This window comes from Phyllobates terribilis, unplaced genomic scaffold (genome assembly GCF_046119375.1).
Source record: "Phyllobates terribilis strain yellow unplaced genomic scaffold, ASM4611937v1 Scaffold_2__4_contigs__length_985480577, whole genome shotgun sequence".
Taxonomy (NCBI): domain Eukaryota; kingdom Metazoa; phylum Chordata; class Amphibia; order Anura; family Dendrobatidae; genus Phyllobates; species Phyllobates terribilis.
Window position 1 is genome coordinate 749,795,788 of NW_027362762.1, and position 22,964 is coordinate 749,818,751.

Below are 22,964 nucleotides of genomic sequence, written 5' to 3' on the forward strand. Positions count from 1 at the left end.
TGAGTTTCACACCTAAGACCCTTAAAGGTGGGTGTAGATGATATTAACTTTAGCCAATTAGATGTATATATGCTAATGCCAGCACATATGTAGAGATAAGCTGAGCCAATTACAGTCATATGAAAAAGTTTGGGCACCCCTATTAATCTTAAGCTTAATGTTTTATAAAAATTGGTGTTTTTGCAACAGCTATTTCAGTTTGATATATGTAATAACTGTTGGACACAGTAATGTTTCTGCCTTGAAATGAGGTTTATTGTACTAACAGAAAATGTGCAATCTGTATTCAAACAAAATTTGACAGGTGCATAAATATGGGCACCTCACCAGAAAAGTGACATTAATATTTAGTAGATCCTCCTTTTGCAAAAATAACAGCCTCTAGTCGCTTCCTGTAGCTTTTAATGAGTTCCTGGATCCTGGATGAAGGTATTTTTGACCATTCCTCTTTACAAAACAATTCCAGTTCAGTTAAGTTTGATGGTCGCCGAGCATGGACAGCCCTCTTCAAATGATCCCACAGATGTTCAATGATATTCAGGTCTGGGGACTGGGATGGCCATTCCAGAACATTGTAATTGTTCCTCTGCATGAATGCCTGAGTAGATTTGGAGCGGTGTTTTGGATCATTGTCTTGCTGAAAGATCCATCCCCTGCGTAACTTCAACTTTATCACTGATTCTTGAAAATTATTGTCAAGAATCTGCTGATACTGAGTGGAATCCATGCGTCCCTCAACTTTAACAAGATTCCCAGTGCCGGCATTGGCCACACAGCCCCAAAGCATGATGGAACCTCCACCAAATTTTACTGTGGGTAGCAAGTGTTTTTCTTGGAATGCTGTGTTTTTTTGCCACCATGCATAACGCCTTTTTGTATGACCAAACAACTCAATCTTGGTTTCATCAGTCCATAGGACCTTCTTCCAAAAAGAAATTGGCTTCTCCAAATGTGCTTTTGCATACCTCAGCCGACTCTGTTTGTGGCGTGCTTGCAGAAACGGCTTCTTTCGCATCACTCTCCCATACAGCTTCTCCTTGTGCAAAGTGCGTTGTATAGTTGACCGATGCACAGTGACACCATCTGCAGCAAGTTGATGCTGCAGCTCTCTGGAGGTGGTCTGAGGATTGTCCTTGACTGATCTCACCATTCTTCTTCTCTGCCTTTCTGAAGTTTTTCTTGGCCTGCCACTTCTGGCCTTAACAAGAACTGTCCCTGTGTTCTTCCATTTCCTTACTATGTTCCTCACAGTGGAAACTGACAGGTTAAATCTCTGAGACAGCTTTTTGTATCCTTCCCCTGAACAACTATGTTGAATAATCTTTGTTTTCAGATCATTTGACAGTTGTTTTGAGGAGCCCATGATGGCACTCTTCAGTGGAGCTTCAAACAGGAGAACAACTTGCAAGTGGCCACTTTAAGTAGCTTTTCTCATGATTGCATACACCTGGCTATGAAGTTCAAAGCTCAATGAGGTTACAAAACCAAAAAAAGTGCTTTAGTAAGTCAGTAAAAAGTAGGTAGGAGTATTTAAAACAAGAAAATGATAAGGGTGCCCATACTTATGCACCTGTCAAATTTTGTTTGAATGCAGATTGCACATTTTCTGTTAGTACAATAAACCTCATTTCAAGGCAGAAACATTACTGTGTCCAACAGTTATTACATATATCAAACTGAAATAGCTGTTGCAAAAACACCAATTTTTAGAAAACATTAAGCTTAAGAATAATAGGGGTGCCCAAACTTTTTCATATGACTGTATATTGCTACAATGTATATCCAGTAAATGCCTATATATATGAGTGATCGATGATGTAATAATCAGAGTTCTGTTATGATACTTAACCGTGTCATTGTTTTACTTGTACGTACTTGTATTTTACAATTTAATTCGGAACAGGCACAATGTCTCAGAACGTCCCACATTATGTGGCGACGTCACCGGTAACTCTGGTCCCTATAGTCATCATCCTGACTGTTCCAGAATTCTGGCCTTTTGTGACAGGTAGATACTGTATAGATGTTTCTAAGCATCCAGCAACTACAAAGATTAACAGAGTGCAGCTAAGGGGAGTGGTCAGTGCTGAGCTGGAGAGCAACCTGGAAGGATGCAGACCTCTTCTCCCGGCCAATGAGGGCCCTGAACTTCTCTTCTCTGTGACTGCCTGCTAGTTGCTAGGAGTAACTACACCATAAGGAAGTTGAAGCAGGAGTTCACTGATTACAAGCAGAAGAAAAGGATTGAACACCACGTCTAAGGAATGGACTCATCCTTCTGTTCTACCCCCCCCTGTACCTCACTGCAAGAAGGTAAAGTGTGGCACTGTGGACAGGGACTGCTGGTGGGTGCACTGAACTGTATTGCTGACGAGACTGTTGCTGTTTATGGAAAGCCTGTTGCTTCAAGAACTGATGTTTTGTGCTGGCCATGCATCTGCATTAAATCCTATTGTTGAATTGTTCCTATTGTTCCTATTGTTGGACCGGAGGTCTGAGAGAGATCCAGTGAGTCACAAACTGAGACAGAGACAGAAATAAACAACACTTTCTTTACTAAACAAACAGGGATTATACTAAAATTCAGTATTGCATGAATCAGTCTCAGGTTCTACCTGGGACACTGTCTTTACTAACTACACACAATCAGCAAAAGATGAAATCAATGTGCCAATCTCAAGGTTTCCAGTTTATGTGAATTATACTAAAGATTTGGAACAATTTTACCTAAACACTGTGTCAATCTAGTGTGGGTGTTCTATAGGGACCCCTGAGATGGCACACTGAGTACAATCCTACCTACCACTATTAACAATAACAATGCATAAAACTCTATCAATTGCTCTAATACCCCTAGTATAGGGATACCCGGGTATCCTACAGTTACGGTACTATTAACCTCAGATGTGGTCTATCACAGGCCTATGAATCGCGGGGGCTGCAGCTAGTCCCGGAAAACAATGCCAAACAGCCCCAAATAAAAAGCAACGTTTACAAAAATAGCAAAGGTTCCTTGTTTGGTCGGCCGATGCCGAGCCCACACGCAATGGACTTTAGTCCTGTAGCCTCAGGTTAAGGTCTGGGAAGAACTCTTCACCAGGCTTGTCAGTATCCTCTCAATGTGAATGGCACCGGACCCCGTCTTTCCTCTCACAGTCACTCACTGTTTTTCACACCACCGACCACACGCTCCATCACACAGATGATATCTTCAGTCTCTTTCCTTCTCACTTGACACTTTGCTCATTCAGCACAAAGCCTCTAGTCCACGCAGCATGGACTTCCACAAAACTCCAAAGAGCCACACAGCTTTCCCCAGCTCAGCACTCGCTCTTAATCAGGGACACAGCTTCACCAGGGCCAGGGGTTAACAGCCCCACAGGAGAGCTTATAGAGAGAGTCTTGTTGCAGTTCAGTCCTCACAGTTCTCCTCAGACTCCCTGTCCAGCGTCTCACACAGCAGACACCCTCAGAACACACAGGGTCTCCTGATCTGCCCCTGCTCTGAGCTCAACCAGACAAAACCCACAGGGTCCTAATGCTCTCCTGCTGCTATCACAGTTCACACTCTCACATCTACAGACTCTGTCAGTGTGTCTTTGCCAGAAAGTCAATGCATCTTATGTCTGAGAAAGCTGCAATCAATGGTTGACTTGAGTAACAATTCCCCCAGGATTCCAAAAATTCATGGAACCTGTTTACACCCCTATCGAAACTTAGTGGCGTACTTGTAACACTTTGCAGAAGCAGAAACAGCATAATATCTACAATAATGGTGTGAGCCTTGTTGTTGGTCTCCGTGGAGGCGTGTTTTTATTTCTTTATAACATCCCTCGTCCCTAATGATGAGCTTCCTGGGCTGGGCTGATGTAACTTCCTGGATCTTTGGACATAGGTGCGTATTGTACGGACGCTATACAGATGGCATATGCATGGTTTGTGTGCCGTGCGATTTTTTTCGAGTACCTATTTTTTTTCTCGATTTTGCATTGGCGAGTCTTGTTTGATATACGGATATACGCAGCCACTCGCATAATGCTGCGATTTTTTTCTCATCCAGATTCCACCTGGGAAAAAATTGCAGTTCAACACTGACTCACTGAATAACATTGGTACAAGTGCAATCTGAAAAAAAATCGGATTGCACTCGTCTGATTTATACGCAGATGAGAACAAGCCCTTAAATGTATGTTCACTCATAAGATCAACACATATTTAAAGGGAGTCAGTCATCCCCAAAATGCATTTTAAATGGGCTATAAAGTGTTGAAGGGACAACACCTGCTTCTGATTGACAGTGCTAGCTTCTTGCGGAAGTAGCCGCATGTGTTCTCCTCACTGTCTTTCTTCTGACACCGCTCTCCGCACTTCAAGGTGTATAAGTGTAGTGAGTGGTGTCAGAAGAAAAGAGACAGAGAAGAGAATGTGGGAGACTACTGGTGTGCACTCTGTTGCACATGCTGGCAGTATTCAGACAGTACTAATTTTGGAAAGGGAGCACTGTCAATCAGAAGTGGAGTTAGGGCCCTGATATGCAAATGAGGGTGCACCAAAGCCTCCTCATTTGCATATGTTAATTTAAAAGCTATTTTCTCGGGCACTGTATCAGTGACAGGTACAGTGTTAGTATAGTTTTTATAGGGGCTAAGACCAGTACAACACTGTATAGGTCATTTAAAATGTATTTTGGGGTGACAGACTCCCTTTAAAGTACAATCAAAGCTGTCCAATGCAATTGAAACCTCTTCCACCTGCAGCCAGCTAATGAATGAGCTGGGAGGGTTCAGCTGCATTTGCAGGGTTTCAGTATCATTGGCAGTCAAACAATGTAATTTTACCACAGTGAGACATATTAAGAAACTGCAAGTGGATTTCATTGGGGTACTGGCTCCCATTGTTCAGTTATCGCTAAGTGCTAAACTGGAGGTAGAATGATACTGCAAGATAAAAAAGGTAATAATAATAGTAATTTTATTTATATAGCACCAATATATTCTGCAGCACTTTACAGTTCAGCAGGCCGTAATCAAGACGAGAATGAATAAGAATGACAGTAAGAGTTTTTGCAGTTTCAAAGGTGAGAAAAGGTCGGATTTTGGAGAAGTTTTTAAGGTGCAGATTGCATGAGTGATTTTTTTGGCTATAGGGAATAAAGGAAAGTTTTGTGGGAAATATGACCTCAAGACAATGAGCATGCTGGAAGTTGGATGCGATAGTATGGTGGGATTGCTTGATGTGAGAATACTGCATGTGGATTAGGTGGGAGCCCTTGAATGTCAGTACACTGCCTCGGTATGATTTCTGTGGGGAAACTTTTGCCATAATTAAACCAAGAATGAGGGCTCTGTATGCCACTACTTTGGGGGTCTCTCAGAGCTGAATGTGGCTCTAAAGGTAACAAAGTTTGGGGACCACAGTTTTAAGCTATGGTGGGGGCGCTTTTTTCTCTCTAGTGTGTTCCTGCCTGCTTATGATTGGTCAGCATCATACTGAGAGAAGTATACCTCCCCTGTGAAAACTATACGATAACTATTTTTTTTTAAGTCCAAGTGGGTGTTAACTCATTAGCTGACAAATACTTTGATAGCTAATATCTCCGCAACGAAGAGGCAAAATTAAAAAACAACAACACTTTATTCCTCTATGCAGTCACTGTTTGTCCAATTCAACGTGAGAGATTTGGTAAATGAACCCTATAATGTTGAATAAATCTTTGCTTGTAGAAATCCATTTTGCTATTTTACAAACATCCATAGTTGAAATTTTATGCTAATAAGTTGGAAATTTAGTGGGGATGGACATTGATCTTTCAGCTCTCCTGCCTTCTCTTCCTATTTCCCACCCACTGCCGGCCTCCTATCTCTGACTGTCAATTCACTGAAAAAGGCAAGACCGGTCAGTAATAGGATCGATTGCAGGAATCCTGTCCATCTGGCAGAAATTACTGACCAACCCATCGATTTACACCAAAGCTAAGTTTCAAGACAATGGCCCCAATTTATAATTGCGTTGAGCCTGTTTTTTGTCTGATTTTGTGTATTTTGCAATTTTGTTTTGTTTGCACCCAATTCATTATTCTATTTCTGCCTTTTTTTGAAGTTGAAGTCTATTATAAATGTGCTCGCCTGTTTTGTATCTTTTTGTTTACCACTTTGTGGGTAGAATCTAGCAATTTCAGATGTTTTAACCTGATTCATCAATTGTGACTTTTTAAGAAGAACAACTTCACTCCGGCCCTTCCCTAGTGTATTTTAGAGTACACCAAAGTTTTGTCACCAAAAGTCACAAAATCAGTTCAAGACAGAAAACCTTTTTTTTTACTTTGAACTAAATTTATGAATTACGTTTGCCATTTTAATAAATTTTGCGCCAAAAAATAGCAACTAATACCACAAGACCAAAAATAGAAGAAAAAGGGACTTAAAAAAAAACAAAACGCAATGAGGAATCAGACTCAATGTGTCTTGGATTACCTCTGTACATCATAAGCATTTTTAATTTAAAAAAGCAATGAAGATCGGGCTTAACTGAGGAACAGTGACTCATCAAGAAAGTTATTAAGGGGACACGGGCATGATCACCAGATGAAACAAATTTGTGCTGCACAATAGGTTATCGTTCTGGCATAGATACTGGCTGAAAAATAGCATCCTACGTGAACAGAACAATGCATTAACAAAACATTGAACAAACAATTACGGTTTTCTTGTTTAAAACATTCACAAGAAGACGTATAAAAATAACTATTCATGGTGTGAGTCGATTCGCAAAACCCATTACAGAGGCCAGGATGACCTGCCCACTTGCCTGCTGACATCCCAGGCTCTTCTTTTGATTAGACAGCCTGGCGCAATGTCACGTGTGGGTTGTTATGGCGTGCCAGGCCACCAAATGAAAAGAAGGAGAGGCTGATGCCGGCAGGCTAATGCGCGGTTTGCATGACTCTGTCTAGCGGCCAGGTATTATTGACTTCTCTACTGTACTGAGCCGTGCAAATAAATTTTGCACAAACTCTAAAAATAAATAATTTTGAAAGGTTGTCATAACTATATAATTATTAAATATAATTTGTTTTACATACTTTTTATTTTTTTTTATTTTTGGTTCCTACATTCACATTTATTTACATTCAAATCTCATAAGTTTCACTATTTCTAATACAAGAATTCATAAAGTATTATAAAAACATTTCCGTTGATCCTGTACAAACAAAATATAATCAAATTAGTGATAATATGTTCAATAATCAATTTCATGTTTCATATGAACAGTAGTATTTGCCATAAATATGAACAGCAATATGACACCATCATGAAATATCAAGATACCTCTTTCACGCAAAGTATTATACATCAATTTCACAAATATGTACTTATTCCAATGATCCAACTACTACTGAACAATTGACTCAGAAACGTTCACACTTATTACCAAGACACACACAATCAACCAATCACTGAAGGCCATGTCTATTTAGGATTTAAATCTCTGTTCAAATAAACTATTTCATACACAATGTGTAATACCCCAGAGTTGGGAATTCCTAGAGAAGTCTGTATAGGTTAAATGTATATTAATGTTATTGTTATTCTGCACTTTTCATTCTAGTTTGGACAGAAACAGTTAAAGGGGTTGTCCGGTCAAAAGTGATAAGAATGCAGTCACTCTGGCAAAAGGAGAGAGATCAGGAGAGGGAAGCCCGCCATCTCTATCTGGAGTCAAGGGACAACAAGTACTCAGGGCCTCCGTTGCTGGAAGCTGAGAAGTCCTTACCATCTGCAGTGCTGTCTCCAACTACAGCTACCATCAGAGAGACTGCCACCTCTACAACCACCATACACTTCCCCGCTACTCCTTCCTTTCCAACTGTACAAGATACAATAAATCATGTATCTATGGTTTACCTGTCTGCCGCTTCCCAGGCGAGTCCTTTCTTGCTTGATGTGACGCCTGTTTATCCAAAGCCTACCAACCCTAAAGAAAGTGAGTCATCTAATAAGTGACCCGTTAAAGTCAAGAAAGTTAAAAAGAAAACTGCCCCTGAGGAAAAAGTTGTGCTTGTTGCATAGTAACAGTTTACAGAGATAGTTCCCCATCTCTCCACAAGGGACTGTTTTCTTCCTAGGTGCAAAGAAAAAGTTTACAGAATCTACCCTGAAAGGCTGCGAAAAGCCATTTTTTTCATTTTTTTTATAGTTTTATTTGTTGCATTGTACAAGAGACTGCTCCTGATATATGATAATACCCGCTAAGGCCGAGATAGGCCATATTGCTTCTTGAACTGCTGACTAAGCTGCACTTTTATTTCTATTTTTATTTATTTGCACCTGTTCTGTCCTGTTCTGCTGGATATGCGGGCACCTAAACGAAGGAGAGTCTGCTGCTCTCATTTTATAGACGTGCCTTATCCACCGGAAGAACTGTTCCCTGTTCATTATTAATGGAATTTGCACTTATCATTAGATACGAGCTGTGGTTCTGCGCCCAGTTGCACTTACCTTTTTCCAGTATCTTTACCTAGAAAAACCTTAAAGAGACTGTTACCAAGAAGAAGGACCTACCTCCTCAAGAGAGTCCATAATGGGAGTTAAGAAGAGAAGCTCAGTGAGCACCACTAAACAGCGGGATGTACTATAAAGAATGAAGAAAAGAAATGAATAAAAATAATGAACAAAACTTACTATATATTATATTCCCTGTGCTTGTTAGGTGGGAATGAACATGAAATATGTGTAGATAATAGGAGAATGAACACATATCCCATATAAACAGGTGTATATTATATTCCCTGTGCTTGATAGGTGGAGAATGAACATGGAAAATATGTAGATTACAGGGGAATGAACACATCTCAAATAAACAGGTGTTTATTATATTCCTTGTGCATGTTAGGTGGGAATGAACATGGACTATATATAGATAATAGGAGAATGAACACATATCTCATATAAACAGGTGTATATTACGGTATATTCCCTGCAAAAATAAGGCTGCCCACTAGATGGGTACACAAATAGGAATCCACTCCAATGTAATAATAAATAGATTTGGCATTCCAAAGACTCATGCAAAAATAAAGTATTTATTTACACAAGGTATCCACTTGTTGGCAAAAAAGTTAATGTTTCGGCCATTTATGGCCTTCCTCAGAACAAAGCGTCGGAGACAAAAGCATGTCCATGCTATGGGGAGAGAGCTATCCCCATAGCACGGACATGCTTTTGTCTCCGGTGCCTTACTGCTATTATTTGTTTTCTTCCAGCACTCCGGCTCCCCACAAGCCACACATAACCTACCTAACAGCACTTTGTTCTGAGGAAGGCCATAAATGGCCGAAAAGTTAACTTTTTTTGCCAACAAGTGGATACCTTGTATAAATAAATACTTTATTTTTGCATGAGTCTTTGGAGCGGTAAATCTATTTATTATTATATTCCCTGTGCTTGTTAGGTGAAAATGAACATGGAATATATGTAGATTACAGGGGAATGAACACATATTCCATATAAACAGGTGTATATTATATTCTCTGTGCTTGTTAGGTGGGAATGAACACAAAATATATGTAGATAATAGGAGAATGAACACATATCCCATATGAACAGGTGTATATTATATTCCCTATGCTTGATAGGTGGGGAATGAACATGAAATATATGTAGATTACAAGGGAATGAACACATATCCCATATACACAGGACTATATTATATTCCCTGTGTTTGTTAGATGGGGAATGAACACAGAATATATGTAGATTACAGAAGAATGAACACTTATCACATATAAACAGGAGTATATTATACTAGCTATTGAGCGCGTTCTACGCCTGGGTGGCGAGCATTTTTATTGGTATATGGTCACCCATGCTGGTATGTGCTGCCCCCATCCTGGTATTTGTGCTGCCCCCATCCTGTTCCTCCATCCTGTTATGTGCTGCCCTCATCCCTATCCTGGTGTGCATGGCACCCATCATCCCCAATCCTGGTATGCATGGCACCCATCATCCCCAATCCTGGTATGCATGGCACCCCTCATCCCTAATCCTGGTATGCATGGCACCCATCATCCCCAATCCTGGTATGCATGGCACCCATCATCCCCAATCCTGGTATGCATGGCACCCATCATCCCCAATCCTGGTATGCATGGCACCCATCATCACCAATCCTGGTATGCATGGCACCCCTCATCCCCAATCCTGGTATGCATGGCACCCCTCATCCCCAATCCTGGTTTGCATGGCACTCCTCATCCCCATCCTGGTATGCATGGCACCCCTCACCCCCAATCTTGGTATGCATGGCACCCCTCATCCCCAATCCTGGTATGCATGGTTCCCTCACCCCCAATCCTGGTATGCATGGCACCCATCATCCCCAATCCTGGTATGCATGGCACCCATCATCCCCAATCCTGGTATGCATGGCACCCATCATCACCAATCCAGGTATGCATGGCACCCCTCATCCTCAATCCTGGTATGCATGGCACCCCTCATCCCCAATTCTGGTATGCATGGCACCCCTCATCCCCAATCCTGGTATGCATGGCACCCATCATCCCCAATCCTGGTATGCATAGCACTCCTCATCCCTATACTTATACTGGTATGTATGGTACCCCTCATCCTGGTATGCATGGCACCCCATCCCTCATCCTGGTATGCATGGTACCCCGCATCCCTATTCTGGTATGTATGGTACCCCTCATCCTGGTATACATGGCACCCCTCATTCCAATTCTGGTATGTATGGCCTCCTCATCCCTCAGTCCTGGTATGCATGGCACTCCATCCCTCATCCTGGTATGCATGGCACCCCATCCCTCATCCTGGTATGCATGGCACCCAACCCCTCATCCTGGTATGCATGGCTCCCTCATCCCCAATCCTGGTATGTATGGCCCCCTCATCCCTATCCTGGTATGCATGGCACTCCTCATCCCCCAATCCTGGTATGCATGGCACCACATATTCCTATTCTGGTATACATGGTACCCCTCATCCTGGTATGCAAGGCACCCCATCCATCATCCTGGTATGCAAGGTAACCCGCATTTCTATCCTGGTATGCATGGCATCCCTCATCCCCAATGCTAGTATGCATGGCATCCCTCATCCCCAATGCTGGCATGCATGGCACCCCTCACCCCCAAATCCTGGTATGCATGGCCCCCCTCACCTCCCAATCCTGGTATGCATGGTACCACTCACCCCCCAATCCTGGTACCCATGGTACCCCTCACCCCCATCCTGGTATACATGGCACCCCTCATCCCAATTCTGGTATGTATGGCGCCCCTCACCCCCAATCCTGGTATGCATAGCCTCATCATCCCCCAATCCTGATATGCATGGCACCAAACCCCTCATCCTGGTATGCATGGCTCCCTCATCCCCAATCCTGGTATGTATGGCCCCCTCATCCCCATCCAGGTATGCATGGCACCCCATCCATCATCCTGGTATGCGTGGTACCCCGCATTTCTATCCTGGTATGCATGGCACCCCTCATCCCCAATTCTGCTATGCATGGTCCCCTCACCCCCCAATCCTGGTATGCATGGTACCTCTCACCCCCCAATCCTGGTATGCATGGTACCCCTCACCCCCCAATACTGGTATGCATGGTACCCCTCACCCCCCAATCCTGGTATGTGTGGCCCCCTCAACCCCCAATCCTGGTATACATGGTCCCCTCATCCCTCAATCCTGGTATGCATGGCACCCCATCCCTCATCCTGGTATGCATGGCACCCAACCCCTCATCCTGGTATGCATGGCTCCCTCATCCCCAATCCTGGTATGTATGGCCCCCTCATCCGTATCCTGGTATGCATGGCACTCCTCATCCCCCAATCCTGGTATGCATGGCACCACATATTCCTATTCTGGTATGCATGGTACCCCTCATCCTGGTATGCATGGCACCCCATCCATCATCCTGGTATGCATGGTAACCCGCATTTCTATCCTGGTATGCATGGCATCCCTCATCCCCAATGCTGGTATGCATGGCACCCCTCATCCCCAATGCTGGCATGCATGGCACCCCTCACCCCCAAATCCTGGTATGCATGGCACCTCTCATCCCCAATCCTGGTATGCATGGCCCCCCTCACCTCCCAATCCTGGTATACATGGTCCCCTCACCCCCCAATCCTGGTACGCATGGTACCACTCACCCCCCAATCCTGGTACCCATTGTACCCCTCACCCCCATCCTGGTATACATGGCACCCCTCATCCCAATTCTGGTATGTATGGCACCCCTCACCCCCAATCCTGGTATGTATGGCCTCATCATCCCCCAATCCTAATATGCATGGCACCCAACCCCTCATCCTGGTATGCATGGCTCCCTCATCCCCAATCCTGGTATGTATGGCCCCCTCATCCCTATCCTGGTATGCATGGCACTCCTCATCCCCCAATCCTCGTATACATGGCATCACATATTCCTATTCTGGTATGCATGGTACCCCTCATCCAGGTATGCATGGCACCCCATCCATCATCCTGGTATGCGTGGTACCCCGCATTTCTATCCTGGTATGCATGGCACCCCTCATCCCCAATTCTGCTATGCATGGTCCCCTCACCCCCCAATCCTGGTATGCATGGTACCTCTCACCCCCCAATCCTGGTATACATGGTACCCCTCACCCCCCAATACTGGAATGCATGGTACCCCTCACCCCCCAATCCTGGTATGTGTGGCCCCCTCACCCCCCAATCCTGGTATGCATGGTTCCCTCATCCCTCAATCCTGGTATGCATGGTCCCCTCACCCCCCAATCCTGGTATGCATGGTCCCCTCATTCCCCATTCCTGGTATGCATGGTCCCCTCATCCCCCATTCCTGGTATGCATGGTCCCCTCATCCCCCCAATCCTGGTATGTGTGGCCCCCTCATCCCTCAATCCTGGTATGTATGGTACCCCTCATCCCACAATCCTGGTATGTGTGGCCCCCTCATCCTCCAATCCTGGTATGTGTGGACCCCTCATCCTCAATCCTGGTATGTGTGGCCCCCTCAACCCCCAGTCCTGGTATGCATGGTACCCCTCATCCCCCAATCCTGGTATGTATGGTACCCCTCATCCCCCAATCCTGGAATGTATGGTACCCCTCATCCCCCAATCCTGGTATGTGTGGCCCCCTCATCCCCCAATCCTGGTATGTGTGGCCCCCTCACCACCCAATCCTGGTATGTGTGGCCCCCTCACCACCCAATCCTGGTATGTGTGGCCCCCTCATCCCCCAATCCTGGTATGTGTGGCCCCCTCATCACCCAATCCTGGCATGTGTGGCCCCTTCATCACCCAATCCTGGCATGTGTGGCCCCCTCACCACCCAATCCTGGTATGTGTGGCCCCCTCACCCCCAATCCTGGTATGTGTGGCCCCCTCATCCCTTTCACACTGCACACATAACAAAAAAAAACACTTATACTCACCTTTCTTCCCTGTGCGCCAGCGCTGCGGCGTCTTGTTCTGCCGGAGGCCGGGGGGGAGTGTGGCGCAGGAGTACGCGCGTGCCCATACCGCGCTGTCCGGCACCATTTTGCTGAAGACACACTGCAAATGTGTCTACAGTAAAATGGGGCCAGATAGCGCTATGCGCATGCGCCTATTCCGACGCCTTCACTCCTGCCCCGGTCCCCGGCGAGAAGAGGGGCGCCGCGGCAACGCTCCTCCCTGTCAGGTAAGTATGTAAGTATGGCGCCGGAGATCGCGGTATGCGTTCAGTGTCTATGTATACAGCGATCTCCGGCGCAATACACTCCTCTTACGTGTAACGACCTGTAACGACTCCATGTGTTCTTCTGTCTGGAGCCAGTCTGCGCAGGCGTGTCGCGCTTGCGTAGTCTATAGAGGCTTCAGACAGAGGGACGCTTGTAGGGTTATATTATAGATTCCCTGTGCTTGTTAGGTTGGGAATGAACATGGAATATATGTAGATTACAGGGGAATTAACACATCTCATATAAACCAGGTGTATATTATATTCCCTGTACTTGTTAGGTGGGGAATGAACATGGAATATATGTAGATTACAGGGGAATGAACACATATCCCATATAAACAGGTGTATATTATATTCCATGTGCTTGTTAGGTGGGGAATGAACATGAAATATATGTAGATAATAGGAGAATGAACACATGTCACATATAAACAGGTTTATATTATATTCCCTGTGCTTGTTAGGTAGGGAATGAACATGGACTATATGTAGATTACAGGTGAATGAACACATATCCCATAAAAACAGGTGTATATTATATTCTCTGTGCTTGTTAGGTGGGGAACATGGAATATATGTAGATTACAGGGGAATTAATACATATCCCATATAAACAGGAGTATAATGTATTCCCTGTGCTTGTTAGGTGGGAATGAACATGGAATATGTGCAAAGTGTTTTGCATTGTTACATTTATTGTGTACTTACTGATCTCACTTTGTGAAAGTCTGTCAGGAGAGGGAGACAGCAAAAACTAATGACTAGTTTATTTACTATCATTCTTTGTACAGGGGTGTGTGACAGACCACGCAGGGATGGCAGACAGGTGAACAATCCAACAACCTTTATTGTCACTTAGAGAATATTCCAGAGTCTATAACACGGCAACAGCAACAAATTCACCCAGTAAACCGACGCTAAGGAAAATACACTGGTCCTTAGGCCTCGCTCACACATGCTGCAATTTCACAATCCAAAATCTGATGGGTGTGAGAAAAAAAAATCGCATGACATACAGACCATCAGAGTGGCATACGATTTTTACGAATACATTACAATTCTGTAAAATGAGAAACTGTAATTGGTATTGTAAAAGAGTAATACTTACTGCGTAAAAAAAACGGATTGTATACGAAATGCATATGGCTGACAAGTGAGAAAAATCGTACCACTCTTTTGGATGAGAATGGGACCGATATTTTTATATGCTAATGTGAGCGAGCCCTTAGAATAGCTCTCAACATCCAGCAGGGTGGGCAAGACATCACAATACCACGTGAAAGAGGATCCTCAGTCTCTAAGGCCTCGCTCACATTAGCGTATTTAAAATCGCTCCAATGTTGATCTGGAAAAGTAGGATGAGTGTCATGTGAGTGTGCGATTTTTTTCTCAGCTAGCATCCGTATGCAATCCATATGCAATGCGTTTGTAACATCATCTTTTACATACTGTAATTCTCTATGTAATTTAAAGCTAGTTTACAAAATTAATAAAGCAATGTTATATACATATATGTGGCACTAAAGGGTGTTTACCCTTATTAAACCTATTAAATAAATAAATAATTAAAAAAATTACTTTTATTATTAGGTTGGGAAGGTCCCTGATTATTGGGCCCTTCTAAGCCTAAAAATACCAGCTGCCCCATAATTAGTACATTAGATGTGCCAATTCTGGCGCTTTGCCCAGCTCTTCCTGATTGCCTTGGTGGGGTGGCAATCAGGGTAATGGTAGTTGGGGTTGATGGCAGCTGTGATTTGTCAAAAATCACATCTGCCATCAAGCCTGGGATTAGTAATGGAGAGGTGTCTATCAAATATCCTCATTACTAACCCAGTAATCAAAAATAAACACACACACACAGAAAAAAAAATGTATTTGAATAAAGACTCACCTACACTATCCCTCATTCTCCAATTGATTGAAAAAAAAAAAATCCCGCAAAACTTTGCCTTAATCCACCAAATCTGATGTAGTCCAGAAATGGATACCTGAAAAAACATAAAAAGACAGAAATAGAAACAAGAGGCTCTCTCTTGTTCACCAATTACCAAAAATATTCCCATGAAGCTTAGGCGTAGTCCATGTTCCCCAAATCCAGCTCCAGTGACTGTGAATAGAGACCGCTATTCACAAGGGCCAGGTACTGACCACAACGCTCATCAGAGCTACCAGGTCTCGCTTAGTGCAGTGTGAACCAGCGACGATGATGAGTGTTGTCGTCACTACCCGGCGCCTGTGAATTGCGGTCACTTTTCTGCTATTCACAGTTGCCGGAGCGACAAAGTACCTTCATTTTAATACGTATATTCTATATATCAGTAATGCAGGCGAATATGCATCAGCAGCAAGCTCAGCAGGAGACCAACAAATTGTTAATACAACAATTCCAGCTTCAACAGCAACAAATGCAGCAGCAGCGACAGCAGCAGGAACAGATGACACTCCTGCGGAGGCCATCTGTGTCAGAGAAGAAGCACCACCTCTAGACCGAAGCGACGAGACCCAGGAGAGGAAAATCATGAGAGGGGCGTTGCAAAAGATGGTTCTGGGGGATGATGTTGCTGGCGGTGTTTGAGAAGGTGGCGGACCGTGAGAGACTACCACCGGAGCAGTGGGCAGAGGTTATAGCGCCATATCTGACCGGGGAACCACAGAAGGTGTATTTTGATTTGGCCCTGTAAGATACTGAGGAGTATAGCAAACTTAAGGCTGAGGTCCTGGCATGGCTGGGGTAACCTTGGCAGTCAGGTCACAACGAGTCCACCTCTGGGACTTCCACATTACGAAAGCTTCCCAGTCACAAATGTTTGACCTTCTGCACCTAGTCCAGAAGTGGCTGCAGCCAAAGACTAGTTCCCCAGCCCAGATGGTCGACAGAGTGGTCATGGATCTGTTTATCCACTCTCTGCCGAAGCCGAGTCAGTCCTGGGTTGCCCAGAGAGGTCCCCAAAATGCAGATGACCTGGTGGGCTTAGTGGAGAGATACCGGGTGGTAGAGGCTTCCCTGAGTGGTCAAGCAGAGGTTAGGTCACCTTTCTGGGGTTCCCAAAGGGGGGATGGCTCCCAAAAGAAGGGGACTAAATCCTCACTGGGTGGTCATCCAAAGTCCCAGGAGGCCGCTGAATAGCATCTGGGTAATCAGTCCCATTCCATCCTCATTTGGAGGTGTCATGCCCAAAGTTTCCCATGTGTGTGTTTGTGGGTGATGAGGATGAGGCAGCATCCCCTGAGGCCAACATCCCTGAGCTAGAGGTGTCCGAGGGAAACTTTGGAACTGCCTAATTCAGGGATGTAACTCTTAAAGGGGCATTTGATAATGTGTCTGTACTTAAAGGTGTTGCCCAAAAGCCGGGGGTGACACCAGATACCCGTACATTGCCGTCAATGGGGAGATGCTATACCGAGTCACCAAGGTGAGAGGGGAGCTTGTCGAGCAGTTGCTGGTGACAAGGACATATAGACGTAAAGTGTTAGACATGGCCCATGCACATGTGTTAGGTGGTCATCTGGGGGTAGAAAAACATAGGAATGAATCCTCCAAAAGGTTTTATTGTCCTGGTTGTCACCGAGAAATTGTGAATTATTGAAGGTCCTGTCCCACCTGCCAGCTGACCACCCCAGTGGCACACTTCCGTAGCCCCATAGTGTTGTTGCCTATCATTGAGGCGCCATTTGATTGCATAGCCATGGATCTAGTGGGGCCCCTGGTCAAGTCTGCCAGAGGGCATCAGTATATCCTGGTGGTACTCGACTATGCGACACGGTGTCCGGAGGCTGTACCCCTTTGAAACTCCTCCTTCAAGCGGGTAGCCCGGGAGTTGGTCCATGTCTTTTCTAGAACCGGGTTTTAACGGATCAAGGGACCCCATTTATGTCAAAGGTGATGAGGGAGCTATGCAAAACTCTGAAAATCAACTACAGACCTCAGTCTACCATCCACAGACGGACGGCTTATTGGAAAGGTTCAACCAAACTTGAAGGCCATGTTAAAAAAGGTCATAGAGAAGGACGGCCGAGACTGGGACTACCTACTGTCGTACCTTCTTTTCTCCATCAGAGAAGTACAAAAGTCCTTTACTGGATTCTCCCCCTTTGAACTGTTGTATGGTCTACACCTCGGGGGACTCCTAAATGTAGCAAAGGAGACCTGGGAGGCAGAGTCTACACCCTGCAGGAGTGTAATCGAACACATGGCCCAGATGCAAGAGAAAATTGCCAAGGTGATGCCCATCATGAAAGAACACCTCCTCAAAGCACAAGAGGCTCACTCTAGGGTGTACAATAGATCGGCAAGAGTGAGACACTTCAACCCTGAGGATCATGTACTGGTGCTGGTATCTACAGTGGAGAGCAAATTCCTGGCCAAGTGGCAGGGCCCCTATGAAATAGTTGAAAAGGTTGGAGAGGTCAACTATAAAGTCCACCAGCCAGGGAGAAGGAAGCCCTACCAGGTCAACTTGAGTAAGCCATGTCAAGATAGGGAGCCCGTGGAAGCTTCATGTTTGGTGGCTGAGGCTGACGCCGACGTGCATGAGGTCAAGGTGGCACAGTTGCTGTCACGTGCCCAAAAGCAACCGTTCAGAGAGTTGGTACATCGGAATAGAGCCCTATTCTCAGAACTACCCGGTTGTATTCAGATCATAAGCATGAGGTTCTTACGGAGCCTCATGCCCAGGCAAACTTGAAGCCATATCGGATTCCTGAAGCCCGTCGAGAGGTGATTTCGAAAGAGGTGAAGCGGATGCTTAGCCTGGGAGTCATTGAAGAGTCCAAGAGTGGCTGGTCCAGTCCCATAGTCTTAGTGCCGAAACCAGATGGAGAATGGCGGTTTTGCAACAACTATAGGAAGCTGAACGAGGTCTCGAAGTTCGACACCTACCCAATGCCTAGGTAGATGAGCTTATTGAAAGGCTAGGACCCGCTCAGTACATCACCACCCTGGATCTCACAAAAGGATACTGACAAATTCCCCTGTCTAAAGAGGCCAAGGAGAAGACGGCCTTCTTGACGCCATTCGGGTGTTATCAGTATGTCGGGATGCCGTTTGGGTTGCAGGGAGCTCCAGACACTTTCCAGAGAGTCATGGACCGGATCTTAGCACCCCATAAAAAGTATTCATTGGCCTACCTAGATGACATCGTCATATTCAACCAGGACTGGGGAAGTCATCTTGATAAAGTGCAAGCCATACTTGATGCCCTAAGGAAGGCGGGTTTTACCATCAACCCAAAGAAATGTGCTATGGGGATGGAGGAAGCCAAGTATCTGGGCTACGTGGTTGGTAGCGGTGAAATAAAAGCACAAATAAACAAGGTGGAGGCAATCCAGAACTGGCCACAGCCCCTCTTGAAGAAGCAGGTCAGGGAATTTTTGTGCATTGTGGGCTACTATCGAAGATTTGTCCCTAACTTTGCCCTGATAGTAGCCCTGCTGACGAATCTTCTCAAAGAGACGAAGTCGGCTATGGCTAAGTGGTCCCCGGAAGCTGAGGTGGCCTTCCAGGAACTAAAACGGTGTCTCTCTGTAAACAGCCAGTCTTGGTGGTGCCCAACTTCTCCAAAGAGTTTGTGGTTCAGATGGACACATCTTGTCAGAAACACGTCTTGTCCCAGAAGATTAACGGAGAGGGACACCCTATAATGTACCTCAGTCTGAAACTGTTCACATGCGAAAAGAACTACTCCATAGTGGAAAAAGAATGTTTAGCCATCAAGTGGGCGTTGGACACTCTGAGGTATTACCTGTTAGGTAGAAGTGTCTGACCATGCCCCACTGAGGTGGATGTGAGAGAAGAAGGGGAACAATGCCCGAGTAACTAGGTGGTTCCTAGCACTACAGGATTTTAGTTTTCAGGTGGAGTATAGACCTGGGAAACAACATGGGAATGCTGATGCCCTATCAAGGGTCTGTTGTATGTTGGCAGAAGGTGCCAAGCCCCCCAGCTTTGTGCACAGGGGGAGTATGTAAGGTTGCAGCTGGACAGGTTGTGGACGGGAGGTATGTGTCCCCGAGGTGCCAAGCCTCGGTGATGTAGGACCCGGAGAAGTAGGCTCCAGCACACACAATGCTGAGAGGTCGTTAATGGGCCCGGATTATACGGCCTGGTTTGCGAGCAGCTGAAGGAGCTGAAATGTCCTGATTTAAGGCAGCTGGGGCTGTCCCAGTCTGTCTGTGTGTTTTGCAAGGTGAGCAGGCCTTGCATGTACTGCTCAGATCTGCTGGAGGCAGAGAAAGGCACTTTATTTAAACGGCTGAGGCCGTGCTGTATGGACTTGTTATTTTGAGTTTTGTTCTGTTATATCTTTTAGTGCCGGAAAAAGGCTGTTTTTGTGTTTGCTTCATGAGCGGTTTATGCTGTCAAAATAAACCAGCCTGGATACTCTAATGAAAGCGCTTCCTGTGCCTACCTCAACTGCAGCCGAGTGAGTACCAAACCCTACACTGTGTATGTGTCATGTATATACAGTGGGTATGGAAAATATTCAGACCCCTTTAAATTTTTCACTCTTTGTTTCATTGCTTCCATTTGGTAAATTCTAAAAAGTTAATTTTTTTCTCATTAAAGTACACTCTGCACCCCATCTTGACTGAAAAAAGCAGAAATGTAGAAATTTTTGCAAATTTATTAAAAAAGAAAAACTGAAATATCACATGTTCATAAGTATTCAGACCTGTTGCTCAGACACTCATATTTAAGTCACATGCTGTCCATTTCCTTGTGATCCTCCTTGAGATGGTTCTACTCCTTCATTGGAGTCCAGCTGTGTTTAATTAAACTGATAGGACTTGATTTGGAAAGGCACACACCTATCTATATAAGACTTCACAGCTCACAGTGCATGTCAGACCAAATGAGAATCATGAGCTCAAAGGAACTGCCCAAGGAGCTCAGAGACAGAATTGTGGCAAGGCACAGATCTGGCCAAGTTTACAAAAGAATTTCTACATTACTCAAGGTTCCTCAGAGCACAGTGGCCTCCATAATTCTTAAATGGAAGAAGTTTGGGACCACCAGAAGTCTTCCTACACTGAGCAATCGTGGGAGAAGAGCCTTGGTGAGAGAGGTAAATAAGAACCCCAAGATCACTGTGGCTGAGCTAAAGAGATGCAATAGGGAGATGGGAGAAAGTTCCACAAAGTCAACTATCACTGCAGCCCTCCACCAGTCGGGCCTTCATGGCAGATCGGCCCGACGGAAGCCTCTCTTCAGTGCAAGACATATGAAAACCCGCATAGAGTTTGCCCAAAAACACATGAAGGACTCCCAGACTATGAGAAATAAGATTCTCTGGTCTGATGAGACGAAGATAGAACTTTTTGGTGATAATTCTAAGCGGTATGTGTGGAGATAACCAGACACTGCTCATCACCTGCCCAATACAATCCCAACAGTGAAACATGGTGGTGGCAGCATCATGCTATAGGGGTGTTTTCAGCTGCAGGGACAGGACAACTGGATGCAATTGAAGGAAACATGAATGCGGCCAAGTACAGAGATATCCTGGATGAAAACCTCTTCCAGAGTGCTCTGGACCTCAGACTTGGCCGAAGGTTCACCAATTAACAAGACAATGACCCTAAGCACACAGCTAAAATAACAAAGGAATGGCTTCAGAACAACTCTGTGACCATTCTTGACTGGCCCAGCCAGAGCCCTGACCTAAACCCAATTGAGCATCTCTGGAGAGACCTGAAAATGGCTGTCCACCAATGTTCACCATCCAACCTGATGGAACTGGAGAGGATCTGCAAGGAAGAATGGCAGAGGATCCCCAAATCCAGGTGTGAAAAACTTGTTGCATCATTCCCCCAAAAAACTCATGGCTGTACTAGCTCAAAGGGGTGCTTCTACTCAATATTGAGCAAAGGGTCTGAATACTTATGACCATGTGATATTTTTCTTTTTTAATAAATTTGCAAAAATTTCTACATTTCTGTTTTTTTCAGTCAAGATGGGGTGCAGAGTGTACTTTAATGAGAAAACAAATGAACTTTTTAGAATTTACCAAATGGCTGCAATGAAACAAAGAGTGAAAAATTTAAAGGGGTCTGAATACTTTCTGTACCCACTGTATTTCTCCCTATATAGCTCTGTATATTATATATATGTATTACATCCTTTACATAATATGGGGTGTAATATATATAATGTAATGAGAGATAGTCACTAGTGATGGGCGAGCACTAAAATGCTCGGGTGCTCGATGCTCGGGTCGAGCAAATTGGAATGCTCGGGTTCTCGACCCGAGCAACGAGCCCAATGTAAGTCTATGGGAAACTCGAGCATTTTTCAGGCGGCTCCCCCCGGCGGTCTGCAGAGGGCCTAAAAATTGCCCAAATCGATGGGAACAGCATGGGGAAGACCCCTGGAAGCATTTCTGACTCTCAGGTCACTGCTGTCAACAACGTTGTCAGAGGTATTACGCCACTTTTACGGACTCACAATAAAACATACAAAACATACAAAAACAAATCCAAAAATTATAAAGGAGCGGGTGTGCTATACAGTTATAGGGTATGCAGTGAGTCCAATGGCTGACCAAATTTAGGAAAAACCCCACTAAGAATTTAAAGACACATAGAGCAGGGCCACAGTAACGACAAATTCCTATTAGAAAGGAGATGGTCTCCCAAAGTGTTGGCCTATGCAGTGAATGCAAGGGCTGACAAAAATTGGGAGGCACTTCAATGCCCCTTGGAAGAGATGTAGAGGGCCTCATGAAAAAATATTCCCATTATTAGGAAGTGGGTCTCCCATAGTGCTGGCCTATGCAATGAATGCAAGGGCTGAAAAAAAAATTAGGAGGCACTCCAATGCCCCTTGGAAGATACTTAGAGGGCCTCATAAAAAAATGATCTCATTAGAAAGGAGCGGGTCTCCTATACTTGTAATGCCCATGCACTACGTGTATGGGCTGACAAACATTTACCCCTGGGGGGTATACATGAACATACTATATAAATTTTTTTTTACGGGCATCGTAAACACCCTTTAAAAAAATTATGTGGGTGTTGCATCAAGGACCACGGTCACCCTGGTGATATGGTGGTGGATGATGAGTATGAGGAGAAGGAGGAGGACAAGAGCAAATAGCCAAAATCAGGAAGCGTATACCCATGTGTGGGTGTGAAAAGGTGCATGGGAATACACCTCTCAAGAAAAGACACTGGATTTGAGTTTATATTACGCTGCTATCATTCGGTGGTGCTGAG